The 16,710-nt window shown below is 36.9% G+C and overlaps 1 long non-coding RNA gene across 1 annotated transcript in view; it reads left to right on the forward strand.

Annotated features, from left to right (window-relative positions):
* The window catches only part of LOC106034214 (uncharacterized), a 155,654-nt gene that overhangs the window by 101,534 nt on the left and 37,410 nt on the right, over nucleotides 1–16,710 (forward strand). The gene's annotated exons all lie outside the window — the stretch shown is intronic.

Consider the following 16,710-nt stretch of genomic DNA (forward strand, 5'->3'; position numbering starts at 1 on the left):
AGTCAGTAAAATAATCTCAAAAAAATCTTTTTTAGTAGGCTGGGAAAATGTGATACCACCTCATAAAACTTTTCACCTTTTGTATAAAAGTCTTTTATAATTGTTATTAGTACTAATCCTGATGGATTGCAATAGGTTTATGTGATAAAATATGATGTAATTTAGTTTATATTCATTAAAAACTAAAGGTATGAACTAGGTATAACATAAAGTATGATACATTTCACATGTAATTTGGAAAGTATCACATCTACTGTATCAAAGTTGTAATTTTCCCATTCTCTGCACTTATGAGACATGGCAAATATGTTACAACACTAAGACAAGAGTGAATGTGATCTTCTTTGAAATGGTAAAAGAGCCAAAACCCCGAGGAACAAGATGGAGAGGAGAAAGTATGAAAGTTACCTAAATGATGAGGAGAGAAATGCACACTGGAGACAAATTAATCACAGCATAATGGTGTGGAATGGGAAATTCTTGGTGTGTTTGGAGATGTTATTCAGGAATTCTTTAGGCAATTTCCTAGTTCTATACCCTTACTCTCCACAGTTCATGGAAAATGGAATTGTGAGTGTGCAAATCTGTGTATTTGCTACCCAGGCAGCTTTTCTGGCTGTTTTCTTCCTCCAGCTCTTGTGTCATGAGATAGGAGTGGCAATATAACACTGTGGCCAGAGGCTGTGAGTGTGTAATGTATTATGCAAGGAAATAGTGCAGCCCAGTTATAGGAAAGTGTATGGGTTGACTGACTTGATTCCCCTGGTATTTATCATGCCCTGAGTCTGTTGTTGAAGATAAGAGGTTATTTGCTGGACGTGCTTTCTGCTGAATTCTTTTCTGACACAGAGAATTACACTAGTGCTTTCAGAGCTATCTGACAGAGAGTACTCTTTTCTGTATGTTTCCTGTTTCCCATACATTTTATTATAAATGTTCGCATTTGTGCTTGAAAACAAGGTCTCTCTGCAAAGGTGTTTGTGATGACTAAGAAGAGTAAAAATAGGTGTAAAACATATAACTTATATATAGCTTATACTTTGAGTGTTTGTTGACTTTCTTGTGTGTATGGCCCAATAAAGTTCTGGCAGTTGAGGTCCTGAAGTTGAGGAGTACACGTCCCTAGTGCCTCTCACTATGCAAATTGGCTTCTAAGATATCTGTTTTGGAGCAGATGATGAATCATGACTAAAAGTGGTTATATACATAGACATCTAATTTTAAATCATGGTTCAAGAGACTTGAGGAAGCCTTGGGATTCTTGAGTGATTCTTGCACTGGCAGTTATTTTTTCTGGTGTTGGTCCAGAGTATAGTTAACTTAATCAGAAGTATTATTTGCTCCTCCAAATTACCTTCCAAAGAATAAGCCACACTCAGGCCTGTAATAATTCAGTAGTAAATCATTCACGCTATGATTCAGAACTCTTCTATGTCTGTGGAAGTTGCTTCATTAACTTCAATAGACTTTGCTGACAGTGCATGGCAAAAGATTGATAGATTAAGAGTATAGCAAGAGTAAAGGCTTATCTAAACTCTTAGTCTTAACAAGTGTGTTGTTGTAGTTTTACCTAGATATTTTACCTATGATATTTAACCTACAACTTATGATGATTTTGGTATCTGCAATTAGAAAAACAAAGCAATGCTAGCCTGCTGAGCAGAAATGTTTGTCTGTTGGAATATTTCTGTATTTTAATGTTTGTCATAGAATCACAAAATATTCTGAGTTGGAAGGGACTCACAAGGATCAAGTCCAGCTCCTGGCTCCCCACAGGACCACCCAAAAATCAGACTATGTGTCTGAGAGCATTGTCCAAATGGTTCTTGAACTTCAGCAGGCTCAGTGTTGTGACCACTGCCCTAGGGAGCCTCTTCCAGTGCCCAATAACCCTCTTGGTAAAGAATCTTTTCCTAATATGCAACCTAAACCTTCCCTGTTGCAGATAAGTTGATTATCTAAGTAACAAACATTGCTATCATATTAGAAAAAACTACTAGATGCAAGTCTGAAGGGCTTTGGTCAGCCAACATGGAATAAAGTACCCCAAGCCACGTCAAGATAATGTAACCAAGTTTAGGAAGCATTTAGAATAACTAATGTGTGGTTAATAATAAGCCTAAGGTTATTAATAAGCCTTAATGGCCTGATCAGCCTCACCTGGAGCTTCCAGCCATGCCTGTGGGATCAGGAATGCTATTTAAGTTTGGCCCAAATTAAACTTTGCCTAGGCATGTTAGTCTGATCTCTGTGTCTGGCAATGGGCCTTGTTGATCCTGACTCCCTATGTATATTAGGGTCTTGCTTTGCCATCATAAAGCTGTATGTGACCCTAGTTCCCCTTGCTGGGTCTAATCATAACCCCAACACATAAACTGAATTCCTTGCCTTGGCCTGGCCTCCTAGAGGTTCCTGATGCCTTGGGCTCAGAGCTGCTACATAAGGGATCCACCTCAGCTGCTAGCCTATGTGTAGTCCTGACAAAAGAAAACAAAAACTGGTAAAATAAACAAAAACCAAAAGCTGTAAGAGGTAAGTTTTTTGAAGCTGCTTTGCTAGAATATAACTATCTCATTAACTAAAAGGGCTAAATGAGGAAAGAGGTATGAACCTAGACTATAAAGTGGTTTCATTTTCTATGTTTTGAAAGATAACCAACTTGCTGTTTGTATAGTATCAAACTAATGCTAATTCACGTATGTTGGCATTCTCTGGGAGCCTGCAGTAGCCCTGAAATTATTGTAATAAACAATTCAATGACGCACTGCTACTATGTATCAAGGTAACGCATATCTTATTGGTTTTATTTAATCTTATTAACTAACCAGCAGCTAGTTCCTCAACAGTCTTGCTCAGGGCTTTTACTTATAGCTAGATGTCTTCAATATTGTTGAAAGCTCTTGAGTGACTTTCTGAGGTATATTACGTTCCCAACATACACAGCTTTGTATTCATGAAGAAAATCCTAGTAGCACGTTTGGCCTTGCTAATCAAAAATATCAGGCTGATGTTCTTATGAGATCTGCGTGTGAAGAGGAAGAAGGCACTTAATGTTATATCATTTTGGTGATCGTATTTATTAATAGCAGTAGAAAACTCACGTGCCTCCTACAAACAGCTTGTAGTAATGATTAGTATTTGTTAGTCATGTTTAGCAATTTTTAATAACCTAAATATAATTATTTTGCATACCTGTGTTTAAAACTTATGACTGCTGTCTAGATGATACTTCTTGAAACTTTTAAATTACGCCCTTAAGGGACAGATGTCAAAGACCAGAAGGGAAAATTAAGAACTTAAAAGACCATTCAACACAGGGAGCAGTGCATGCTATTTAAATTATTTATGAAGTACAGATCCCTTCAAACTCTTGGGAATGCTGGCAGCACAGCAGTGTCACCAGATGTTGCTGGTAGTTGGTTTGGATGGATGCAGAACTGGACACACTGTTACCTCCCGGTTTTAGATCAGCCAGACTTTTGGAGACTATAATGGTTTTGCTTTATGTTTAATTCCCACTCTGCATCTGGGAAGCTCCAAAGTGTTTTTGAGAGTCTGAGACTAAAATCTTAGCACTAATTTGGTATAAGATTATCTATATGATCTCATCTTTTGCTCAGGTAGTGGTAGATCAATGGAGCTTGAAAGGAGAAAAGTCAGGATATTCAGCTGGAAAACTGCAGGAGAGTCTTAATACAGATGAGGAGAGTGAATGTGCATAATCTGGGAGAAAAGTCCAAAACAATAAGAATCAATCAAAACATAACATAAGATTACTTAACACCAATTTCTATACATTTTGTAAGGAATGGGGGGTATTAGCAAAAAGAAGGCTCTTTGGATGTCTAGCATTGATATTACTTATTACACTGAAAGCTTTTTATCTTTTTATAAAAGTTTCCATGCCAAATGGAAAATCTTTTTTATTTCCTATTACTTTTAGAAGGTTCACAACAGTTGGCCATGAATGACTGTTTCGAGAGTGTATCAAATCCAGAAGCTCTGAAAGATAATTTGAAGCCTGACAGACCTAACAAATATCTTATTAGCCTTGCGATGAAAACAGGGATGTAAATTCAATGTGGATGAAACATGATCACTTTGATTTGTGGAGTGCCTTGAAATGCAACATACTGTATGCCATAACAATTTAAAAGGGCATTTTTCTTTCTTATCTGGTTACGGAAGAGCATGTAGTTAGGTAGAGGTAAGGTAGGAGTCAAGGCAGCAATCATTTTTCTTTCCTACTCTGTGCAGAAAGAAACAAATTAAGGCCAGGAAAAGGGAAAATGTTCTAATACAAAATTGAACAGCAAATTGAATGTGTTTAAAAAAAAAAAACACAGGACCACAAGCTGCATTAGTAACACTCTAGGCAACATTCGTGTTTAATCATCACCATTATATTCATCTGACTGTCTTTTGCAGATGTAAGCATAGAATAGATCCAAAAAACTGTCTCAAACAAAAATTGTAAAATGATACAATGCAATTAAAGTAAAACATCCAGCCTCTGCTACTGTCCCCAGACTGTCTGCTTTTAAGACAAGGAAACAGATGGAAGCATCAGTATTATGCTTATCAATGTAAGAGGCTACTTTTCAATGGAAGGTTTATTTGGCTCCTATCATGAGGGTCAAGTGCAGCACTGAGTCTGAAAACTGCTACTGCATCTTGTGACAGAGGTCTCTGAATAAACAGGTGGTGTTAATGGAGGGGGGGGGGAATCATTCAACTCCATACCTAGGGCTAGTGATGTTTGTTTAGAATATGATATGAGTTAACTCTGTGCCTTGTAAGGATGGTCTTTTGTCATTGCAGGTAAGTTCTTTTGTCTTTGAAGATCTATTCATGTAAGGTAGATCAGAGGACAGTCTTGTTGTAAGAATAATAAAGATTTTAAACAGCATATAGTGCTTGGCATGTAGCAACTAGAAAAATATAAGACCAAAACACAGCCCAAAGAAAAGCTTTTAAAAATTATGTCCAGATGAAGTTTACATTGGTGTCATAGTGATAACCTTTAGGGAAGACGGGACAACACTCAAACCTAATCAATTTCCTTGCTTGTGTCTTAGAAGTGCTCCTTCATGCCTTTTACTCTATAGAGGACATAATTCTCCTTATGTTTGCAAAGGTCTTCTGCCCTTGGTAGAGTTATTTCAGCTTTATACCAATACAAGAACAATGTCAAGTCCAGTGAACCAATGTTTGCTCAATTAGAGTCAAGGAAATCTCCATGCAGTCACAAAACAAATACTCAAATCCTTCCCTGCTCTGTTGAGGCTTATACAATGCTGCTCACATACAGATAAATCCTTAAGATCCTAGGCAGCAGTTGCTCACTCACGATGGTATGTATATATGCAAATACATGTCTCTGCATGTATGTCTGTTGATGTAGATAGACATGTATGTACATGAACATGCATATCCCTATGATTTTTTTTATTATTACAAAACACTTTTTCTAATATTCCCAAATACAAGAAGTATTTCTTTTCATAATTTGTTTGAAGAAAAATAGTTGAGGCAGACCTAGATACCACTTGTATTTTTCTAGTTTTCCTGGAAGTAGAGCTTTATAATCATAGTTTTCCCCACAATCTGCCCTTCTCATTATTTCTTTACTGACGCATTTTAGACATTGATCAAAACCAAAAGAGCAGTTCCTGTAAAAGTACCATGCACTGATGTTCAGTTCAAATCAGAAGTTTATTCACATGTGGTAACCTACTATACCTCTGATCTAAGGAAGGTGGTTGTATAAAAAAAAAAAGAATTATGAAGAAACATCATCCTATGGGTAGTGCTTTTTTTGGTATCTGTATGAAACCACACTTGTAGTTATCTCCCACAATTTCATTTGCAAACAGTTCTGTGTGGTTGGTTATGTGGTCTAGAGGTACAGTTACTAAGCTTAGGAAATATGCTGAAGGAATTCAGTACTGTAATTAATTGACTATTGTACAGTCACAGCAATCATGTATTTAACATGCAGTGATGGCATATACCAAGCAGGACCACAGATCTGTGCATGTAATTTTGCATTTGGATAGATATGTCTGGCCCAGGTCTCTGGCTGGTCTTTTTTTTTTTTTTCCTCTCAAAAACACTACTGATGTAAAAATTAGACAAACAGCTGTTTGAGGTTTGTTTGTTCACTCGAATAATAATAATATTTTAAAAAAAAAGCTTTTTTAACTTGCAATTTAAAAAGCTCTAATAACTACTTTTCTGATAATGCATCATAAGCTAGCTCCTGGGAATAGCATTTCAGAGTGAATAGTGGGTCATAACCCAATTGAATTGTTAAAATATTTTTAATATATAGAAGGCTCAGAAAATCCTCCTCTTATTGTGACCGGCTGGACTAACCTGACCTTTGGCCTTGGGGCTTCTTACATGTTTGCAGGCTATCAGCTGTTTATTACAGCCTTTTTTCTTCCAAAAAGTTAATAACACATACAACTCCCCACCATATACATCCCAAAATGTCAGGTCCCAGAAGAAGATCTAATAAAACAGAACCACAGAATGGCCTGTTACAGTCAGAATGATAGCCATTAGTTCAGCTCTGAATATCAGGAGACATTTAGCCAAGCACACTTGCTGGCTGTTGAATCTGGTTTGACATAGACCCATTTTTCTACAGATTGACAGTTAAAAACTAGGTTCTCTACAGTCTGTAAACTATGATTTTATTTCCAGCAGTGATTTGAAAAACTAATGGTAATGCAGATTTATAATAACGAGCTTTGAGTGAATATCCCCATTAGCTGCCCTATTTTCAGGACCTCTCTTATAATATTAAAAGTTGCCCTTTTTTATTTAACACTTTTTTTTTTCCCTTGCCTTTTTGCCATTACTGTTTTCAGTAGAAAAACTCCTAATTATTCTGGCTACTCAGTCCCTTCTACTTATAATGGTTTCCTTATCCATCATTATAGTGTGATCACACTAATGATAGTTTCTCATACCTCTGTGGTGTAATTAATGTAATATTGCAGGCTGAAAAACATCATTTTCAAAAAGCCTCTTAACTTTTATATGTTCATTTGCAGTTCGAATAATGTGCATACACTCTGGAACACAGGAGCTGCCATAAGAGAACACAGTAGTGGTCCATCTACTGCAATATCCCACTCAGACCACAGCCAATCACATATATTCCAAAACCAAAATCTAATTTCCCCATTGGCCATAATAGTAAAAATAACTGAATAGCTCTGCCTTATCCATGGGGGAAGTTAGTTGCTATTGCATTTGACTGTTGTAGCATATCGTCTGTATCATTTACTTCCAGTACAAAACCCTGCTAAATGCACTGATATCTGGGACATTTTAGAGATCAAGAGAGGTAAAGGGGTAAGATTAATATGTCTCATTAAAGCAATAGGTTGTCTGCAGTCAGTCCTCTAGTGTAACATCCAGAGCAGTGCCTGAACTTGCAGTCTTTTGTGTTTGCTTTCAGTTTTACATTGAATCATCACTAATCTCTGGCCTGCCCAAGGAGTCCCTCTCCTACTGGAATTCTAGGCTGTCCAAATCTCTTGGTGTTCTGCACAGCCCTTGCTACATTCCCTGGTTATGCTGTGATCTCCTGTATTTTCTTTTCTGGCCTGTACTTTCTCTTCTTGTGATTCAAGATATGCAACGAAAAGATTTACACAGACTGACAAGATATGTGATTGGTTTGAAAGGCCAATCTGTTCATTGGAATGGGGGCTGGGGAAGCTGAGCAGACCTAGCCTGTGAAGTTTGCCTGTGTCTTCAATCTTGCATCTCCATGTGATATAGCAACTTTATCTAAAGGTGTTAGGAGAGTTCCACTCTAGAGAGGAAATCTTCACTTAATTTTCAAAAACTTTTTGCCAATAGTTCATTGGATAATATTCACCTAGGATATAAATACATTGCCAGGATTCCTTCCAGGTTGTTACAATTCAAACACAGACCACCTGCATTGACTGGCCAGCTCAGAGAGTGAAGGACAACAAATTTCAACCCTTAAACCCATAATATTGCTGTTTGCTAATGCTGGGGCAGACTTTCACAGTCCCTTGCCACTGCAAATCTTCCAAATGTCTGTAAAATTTCCCTTCAAGTTCCCAGCTGAATTACCAGAGCTCTTAATTTCTCTGTTGATATTAATGCAGCTCTAATTTTGTGGCAGCTGGTGGGAGATTTAAGCCATTACAGTATCATCTTAAACCTAAAGTGTGTCTGTGGAGTGACATTTGCCAAATAAGTGCCATATAACCAGCACACAAAGAATTTTATTAAAACCATTCCTAGGCTCACACCATCTGTTTGGAAGGAAGACAAAATTCATCAAGCAAAGTGACCCAATCAAACAAACTGATGTGCAGAATGTTATAGTAAAAACAAAACAAAGCAAATACAAAATGACAAATTCTAGGCTGTATTCTTTTCCTCTGTGATGTGTACCCCACCTTTTATTTTGGAATGATGGGATATGGATTCAAAGGTTATGGCATATTATTTGGATTGTGATGCCCAGTGCAGAAGGTGTTTGCATTTGTTATTCATTTGGGGCTGATTTAGCACTGTTCTGCTCTGAGAAGTAATTGGCCCAGTGGGCCAAAATGCATGAGACAGGCAGTCTAGTCCTGCCTGTGCTACCGTTTTATTCAGTGACTTTAGACTAGTACCTTTTTCTAGCTTATGACTTTTTTTTGTCTGTTTACTCCTGGCTGTACAACAAGTATGCAGTAAAAGGGTTCCCAGTTGGCACTCAGATCCTGGTTGATATTGTAATGTTTGAAGATAAGTTCTTCATCCCCTACTGAAAAATTCAGAAGTGTTTCCTACTAGCTAAGGCTTCCTGGTGTACTGCTGTAGAAATATTGAGGAAAATACAGTCCTTTCCTTGTGAAATATTAACACCCCGTGGCCCTGCAAACATGACTTACCCTGTCAGTCTCCTGTTGGTTTCTGTAGTCAACTTGAGAAGTTGACCTCTTTCCTTGAAGGAGTTCCAGAGATTTTGTGCTGCTAATACATCCACTGGAAATTTCTCTGAGTCGAGAGAAATCCCAGATGACCAAAAAGCTATTGAGCTTTATCTTTACTCTCTCAAGACTCATTTGCAATGAGATTTCCCTCACAATTTGCAGCCTTACTCTGAGTCTGGAGCTTTCTTTGGTCTCCATCTAGCAGCCTGACTTGTATCAAATTCCAGTAATCCACAAAGATATGTTGGGATTTTGCTTTATGGAATTGCTTCTAGGTTAAATGTAGCAAATCAAAAAACAAACAAGAAAACAAAACACACATGTTGCTCTGATCGGGTCTCATAGCCAAAACTTCGTTCAGTATCTTCGCTCAGATGTTAAGGAAATGGTTTCGTTTTGGTTGATCATCATGTGTATGACGGCCAAGAAAACTCACCACAATAAGCTCTCAGTTCTAGCTATCAGAAATCTGCTCAAATGCTAACTCCATATGGAAATGTCTTAGATGTGAAATGCTGTGTCCCTGCCTTGTGTCTGAAAACATAGTGTATGTAACATACATCAGAGAGACATCTGGGAGATTTCGCTCACTGTCTGTATGTGGGGCAGGGAAGTATTGTAAAATAATTCCCCCTTTAGAGATAGAGAAGTCTTGGGGAAGGATTGGCCTGAAATCACACAATAGGTGTCTTGACAGAGTGCATACTTGAATAGTTTGAGTTGTCTACAGCTAGAAATTGTCCTGGGATTTTTATTAATTCTTCTTTCATCACTTTTGACTTCCTTCTTCCATAGAAATAGGGGTAGGGTTGGTTCTGAAAATCAGATAACAGCAGGATGAATCAGGGATTTGGATTTTACATTTGGTGATTTCAAAATGGGAATTCACTTTTTTCTTAACACTCCTGACCTTCCTCAGTAACAATTCTACTCTTGGAAATCAAGAATGAGATGGGAGGTATCTTTCAAAATAAAGCTCAGCAGATCTGCTCTTCCTCCCCTGTTCCTAGATTCTTGTCTAAGGACAGCAAGAGGAAGAATACTCCCAGCTGAGTTTTGTGTCTAGAGGCACTTGCTCCTCATAGTCAGAGCTGACCTTATCTGGATCATCTTCATTTCTAGGAAATGGTGGCTTATCAGATGGAAAGACTGACTTTTGCAAATGGGCAAAAGCAACAACAGCCACAATCAGGAGGGAGTGGGGAGAGAAATGCTTCCAAAGTGTTACTGCTTTTGCTACTGTAAACATGGAGGGTGATGTATCTGGTAATTTGTGCTTTGTTTTCCCAGCTACTTCATTACACATTTACTGTTTTCGTATGTACACAGGAGCCAAGTGCTATGGAATGTTTTAAAATGAGAAGTGATGCGCTCTCCTTTCCCAGCTCATTCAACTGAAAAGACCAAATTCCTTGACTATGTAAGGGCAAAATGATAGATATGATGGAGTGCACACAATTCAAGAAGTGAACAGTGAAGCAAAGCACTTGCTCAGAAATATATCTCTGGGATGAACTTCTGCAGAAATTAGCTCTGTTTCAGGGGTGGAGAGCTATTCACATGCATTTACTGCAGCTCAAGTTGGCATAGAAACATTTTCTATTTCTTTAACATGTGAATTGCAGAAATGGATTTTCTAAATGAAAGATTTCCACCACTAAATCCTTTTAAGTGTGTCCTAGTTCCCAGAAGACAGCTTGGAAATTGCTCCCAGGCAACAGACACTTATTTCAATGTGTAATATTCAGTGAACCTTTCAAAATATCCTTAATAATGAAACCCCTGTGTGTGGACATGAGACTAATATAGGTGATTTATTGATTACATTTAGTCTGAAATATGAACTGGACTGGTTAACTTGGTGCCCCTACAGAACCTGAGAATTGCAAACTACAGAGGGGTGATTAGAGAAGGTGAACAGAAACACCTGCCTCAGCAAATTAAGAGATGTGTGAATCCTATTCTGTAAGCTAGTAACAAAAGTAATGATTTAAATCCTTGGACAACTTGCACTTCTGCTGCAGAATAGAAAAATGGACTCAATTTTGGTGGTGGGAAACACACTAACCTAGTCAAGGGTGGTGAATGTTTTGTAATACATCTATGCATCAGATCTGCATTATATACATGTGGCCATGACTAGCTTTTCCAATGCTTATACAGACCATCTTTTTAATTTTAATAGGATTACTGGAGGTGAATCTCTGCTTATGAGGTGTGAGCTAGCCTCATGTCTTTGCATTATTTTTAACTCCAAATAGGAAACAAATTTAAAATAGTATATTGTCCATGTAAGGTAGACTTTGGAAAAAAAGTGAGACATAAGTATGTTATTCATCCATACAGCAGTGAAAGTGTGTCTACATTTGTCTGAGGACTGTCAGATTGGTTTTCTGGAAATTTCTAAATATTAAAGTTTGTCTTAGCTTACAGTGACCAAGCTATCTTGAGTTTGAAGAATAGCATGCACTTAGTTCCTATGAATTTTAGGTTTAATCACAAAGTGGGCTTTTATCTTGTTGTTGATTAGAGAGCATATAAGGGAAGCTGGAAGCACTTTCTGAAAAGTTGTCACCTTAAAAAGGAAGTCAGTGGACATGGGAAGAAGATTTGAGTAACTGAGGGAAATGGGAAAAAGTTTACAAAATAGTTTGAATTCAATGAGTTGAACAGGAGGAAGTGTCAGAGGTACAACATTAACTGTTTTGAAGGAGAAACATATCCTGTGGAATATATATCCATCTATGATTGCAACCAAATAAAATGAAAAAAGGTACAGACTACAATGTAGAGTTCTCCTCTATATGCTAGTGTGACATAAATGAAAGATTTCTAAAACAATCCTTTAGGATAATGACAGCAGACAGTGGAAGATAGATGTTTGCATGTTACCGTTTTGTAAGATGCTCTCTGAAAGGTGAACTCAGTTCTGTACAGAACTTATTCTAGGAAGTTTTGAGCTTGCTGGATTTTTTTCCTGTGCAGATCAGTTGATTGATTAAATTGAGCATGTCCCTAATCTGTGCATACTCAAGTTCTAAACTTGGCTTTCATGCTGATGGACACCTGACAAACCCTTCTGGATTCCTGTTCCCTCATCTGCGCAATTTAATTCATTTTAAAAAGCTATTTGGGGGATTAGCCAGGCAATGCCTGATTGCAAAGAAATTTTTATTTCAATGCTGCAATTTAATGATTTAGGCCAAAGTATGAGTATACAACTATGTTACCAACATGCTAACATTACCATGATACATAAATGAACATTACAGAGCTTCCAAATAAACAGCAAAACTATTTATTATTACTACCCCTGAAGTAAAATGGGTAAAATATAGCTTCACCTTCTCTTTATATCTTCTGTATGGAGTTCTTTATTTGGCAAATATTACTGTAGTCATGCAAGTTACTATCCTGTGTGAGCCCGACCCCATTACATTTGATAGTACAGTGACAACTGAGAGCAAATTGTATTGACAGACCCTTCTTGAATATAATTACTCCAAAAAAAAAAGCCACCCCGAATCAATTAATAGTGTAACTCCACTTTAATTTTGAGGCACTCCAACATTCAGGAAAGCAATCAATCTTGTGGCATGGAGCCAAATGTTGTACAGCCTACCAGATGAGTAGTCATTGGCATAAAGGAGTCACTTATTTATATCACATTAGCGCCAAGGGAATGGATTTCAATGGGAACAGTGGTTTCAATAAAAAGACCAGATTTAAAATTTGTGTGCTTACATCAAGATAGTTCATATAGCCAGCGAAGTCCAAGACAGAGAAATTTATATCAAAATTCCTTTAATTTTCAAATCTTATTAGGTATCCATTCACAATTGCCTGTTGGGTGTGAAGGCCTCAGTAAAAGTGGTAAGGATTCCCACTGTACTTTTTTATTTTCCCATGGCAAGTGGAAGACAGCCTCTCTTAATACCCAAAACATGAAGAAATCATTGACATGAGATTTCCTCTATAAAAATGAAGACTAAGCAGAAGATGGGAACCTTGCTTTCTACCTCCCCCTTTAGAGACCTTTCTTATACTCCCTTAGGACAATCATAGTAAGTGATATAACGTGACAAAAATGATCATGCTGAAGTATTGTGCAATACTGTCTAGTTGATAAGGAGCTGTATATCTTCTCCAGGTAAATAATTTTCATCCCCAGAGTTATGACAGATGGTACTTTTCATAATCTTCTTTTTTCTCAATGCACTTCATTGTTGTTTTTGCTTAAAAATTTATGTTTGTCAAATTAACTTAATGTTAGCAGCTCCTTAAGATAGCTTGTGTGCCTCAGTTTTGTGGAAGTAGCAATAATATGGTAAACTAGATCAAACCAGAAAAGTATATAATTTTTTTTTCCCCAGAAGTCTGAATGATGCCTTTTTCACATATCTTGTGGTTATTCATTATTAGCCTGACCCTTGGGTTAAGACTTCTATAATTTCATTTCACTTTGAATATTTCAACTTTAATATCTAGAAAGCCTTCATGAGAGGTTCATTACGTAACTGCTCTTGGTTCTAAGTGCTCATTTACATCACTGAAGTCCTGAAAGCTTATAAAGTAGTGGCATGTCACAGCTGGTTTTTCCAGCTCAGAGTAATATTATGCCTTTCTGAAAATAAGGAATCTTTGTGTACCAGCTATTACACGTTGCTAGATATTGTTAGATACTGTTATTAAAATGCATAGTTTGAGTTTTAGGCAACAATAAACACATTAAAAAGAAAATAATGATTATTAGCCATGACTGCTTGCAGCCTAACAAATAGTTGTCCCCTACAATTACTTGTTTCAGAAAATGTCTCTTGACCAAATTTTTTCATTTTGATGGGAGCAGCCAAAATAAATAAATAAATAAAATTCCACAATATAACATATGACTAAGCCTAATCTTTGTAAAATTATCTGAGGATCACAGCATTACACTTCACTGAGTAGTTTTTCCTTTGTATGAGAGATTATAAATATCTCACCAAAAAAAAGTACTACAAATCCTAGTTTTCATTACTGTCCATTGTGATATTGTCCTTTTCTGTAATCAATACTGTATAACAATGCATATATGCACATATTGAGCTCTGCAGAATATTTAAATTCATGCTGGAGTGCCTATCAAGTAAATAATATTTGTCATCTCCTTTTATGAGCCTGTCCTATAAAGAGATAGCATGAGAGCAGCTTTCCTTGCCCCATTTACTAGATGAGTATGATAGCTGGAGTCCAGTCATTTTTGGTGGTAGAATTAAATGAGATTCTCATCTCTGCACATTGAGTGTTTCTCACGTGTATTAACATGTCTGCTTTGTCCGAAGAGAGAGATTCATTCTCTAATTAGAGTCAAAATGAGTTGTTTTTTTTCACTGACTTGTGCACAGGCAGGATGACCATTATTATGTATATGTGATATAGCAGATGACAGCCTTACTCGTAAATGTTTCAAAAGCCCTGTGTAGTCAATAGGGTGATACAGTAAGCAGGTAAAAGCCTCTTTAAAACAGACAATAATTTTCCCTGTTTTTTTTTTAACTTATTTTTCCCCTTTCATCCACTATGAGCACCAAGCTCTGGTGTCTAATCTCTACAAGATCAAGAATAATTTTGAAATAATTTTTCATTTCATAAAAAATCCCATAAACTTTTATTAGCAAGCACCCTTAAAAAAAAAAATCTTGGATTTGTTGATATTTATTTTGTTTTATACAAAATCTTTCATTGTTTGGATAAATTGAAAAGCAGAACTGACTAGGGATCAGTTTTTCTACAAGGCTTTCAACGTATAAATGAAACAAAGCTTCAACAAAAAGACCCTTTCCAAAAATTGATTTTTCACCCTTACCCCCCTCTATTACTATTGTAGCGCTGAATTAGGTCCTGATCAAACAGGTTCAGAAGGTTTTCCTTTGTACAGTGCCATGCAGGAATCAGAAATTCATTTCAATAGTGAGAACAACTCCCTTCATGCTTAACTTTTGCCAGATCTGTTGAAATCTACTTGACCAAGGTTTAAAGCCATGAAAAAAAATGTTTGCAGTACTGGAACAAGATAACACATGACAAGAAATTCATATAATCGAGCTTAACTCAGCAAACAGAATTTTTACACAAAGTACTAGAGCCAGAAAAACTATACTTAAAACCATGATCATTTATTAATAATGTCTGCCAGAATTTAGCACATGCTTAAATGTCTCTATCATATAGCATTACCTTTTTCTCCTTTCGTATTGATGATCAAGAAATAAAAAAGTACTTCTGAAATATATGCAGTACAGTTAGAGTGTTTGATAATGCACAGCATACCCCTCTTTTGTACACAGTTAACAGAAATACATGAGTTTTTCCAAGATGTCAAACTAAGCTGGGAAAGAGGATGGGCAAGATGAAACTGCAACTCCTAAAATAATGTAAATAAACAAACAATCTCCCCCCCACACACACCCTCCCACTGAAGACTCAAATAGTCTAAATAAGAGTCTGCAGAAAATGCCAGGTGTGTTTTCCCTTCATATAAGCTTTTTTTCCTCTCCATTTATTTTCTGACATTTGCTCTTTGACTGCTTTTTAATTTTTGAAACAGAAACTTAAAATCAAGTTGATGGCATATCTCTATGGAAGAACCTTCCTGTCTTGCTGCAACACTGAGCAAGTTTGTTAAGAAAATGAAAAACAGTGGTTCTTTCCTTGCCTTTCTGAAGGCATAACCCTCCTGTGAAAATATACAATCATAACATTAACCAATTTTTGCCCCACTGACATTTATTTTTTTTGCCTCTGGGTTTTCTTAATTGTTGTTTTTGTCTCATTCTCCTCTTCTCTTTGGTTTGTCTGTTTCTTTTACATTTTCTACTTAGAAGAGATGAGTTTTGCCTGTTCACCATGCACCCAAGCTCACCTCATGTCTGAGCATGCTATTGCCTGCTTACTACTTCCACAAACCTGTACAGCCTTGTTTGATGGTGCAGTCTTTTGTGATCTTGCTTTATATCCTGTCTTCCTCTTGTCAACTGCTTTGTAGTTAGCAATACAGAAATGACATTGAGGGCTGTAATAGCTAATGAAGTATTAATTGCCTGTAATGTGTGGTAACAAGTAACTTTATTTAGTGATATTAGGATGTCCCTAAATAGCTGGGTTTCTTATGCATTTAGGGAGGGTTAAGCTTAGGTAAAGGGCTGAATCCTATTTGATCAACACCTGTTCATCCCTTTATGCTGTTAAATACTGCCACCGTTTTACCAAGTAGGTCCTGTAGCTTTTACAGAATCTAACTGGTACCACCAACTGTAGGAGAATCTAAAGGAATAAACTGTTATGTCTCAACACACAAACACTCACAGGAGAATACTGGAAATACTGAATGATTATTTAGAGTTTGCATGTGACATAAATGAAAGTCCGGTGATAAAAGGAGTCTTTTTAGTCTTTTTACCTGGAAAGATTTTTGGGTCAGATTATTCATTTAAGAAAAAAAAAAAAGAAACTAAATTGCTAGACTTTAGCACATTCTGAAGCAATAGCACAAGTACGAAGGATGTAAAAGTAGTCACTGGGGAAGATAGTTTAGTGGGAAGACTTGAGCTTTAAGGTTGAGGAGTGGCAAAAGTCTGGTCCATAAAGTCCTATGGAATTTTAAGGAGAACCTGCTGGAAACCTCCAACATCTCCCGTCCTGCTCTTGCATACCTTAGTGGTTCCCTACTGCTGGCTCAAAGATCCTTGCT

The sequence above is a fragment of the Anser cygnoides genome, chromosome 6, assembly GCF_040182565.1.
Source record: "Anser cygnoides isolate HZ-2024a breed goose chromosome 6, Taihu_goose_T2T_genome, whole genome shotgun sequence".
NCBI lineage: Eukaryota > Metazoa > Chordata > Aves > Anseriformes > Anatidae > Anser > Anser cygnoides.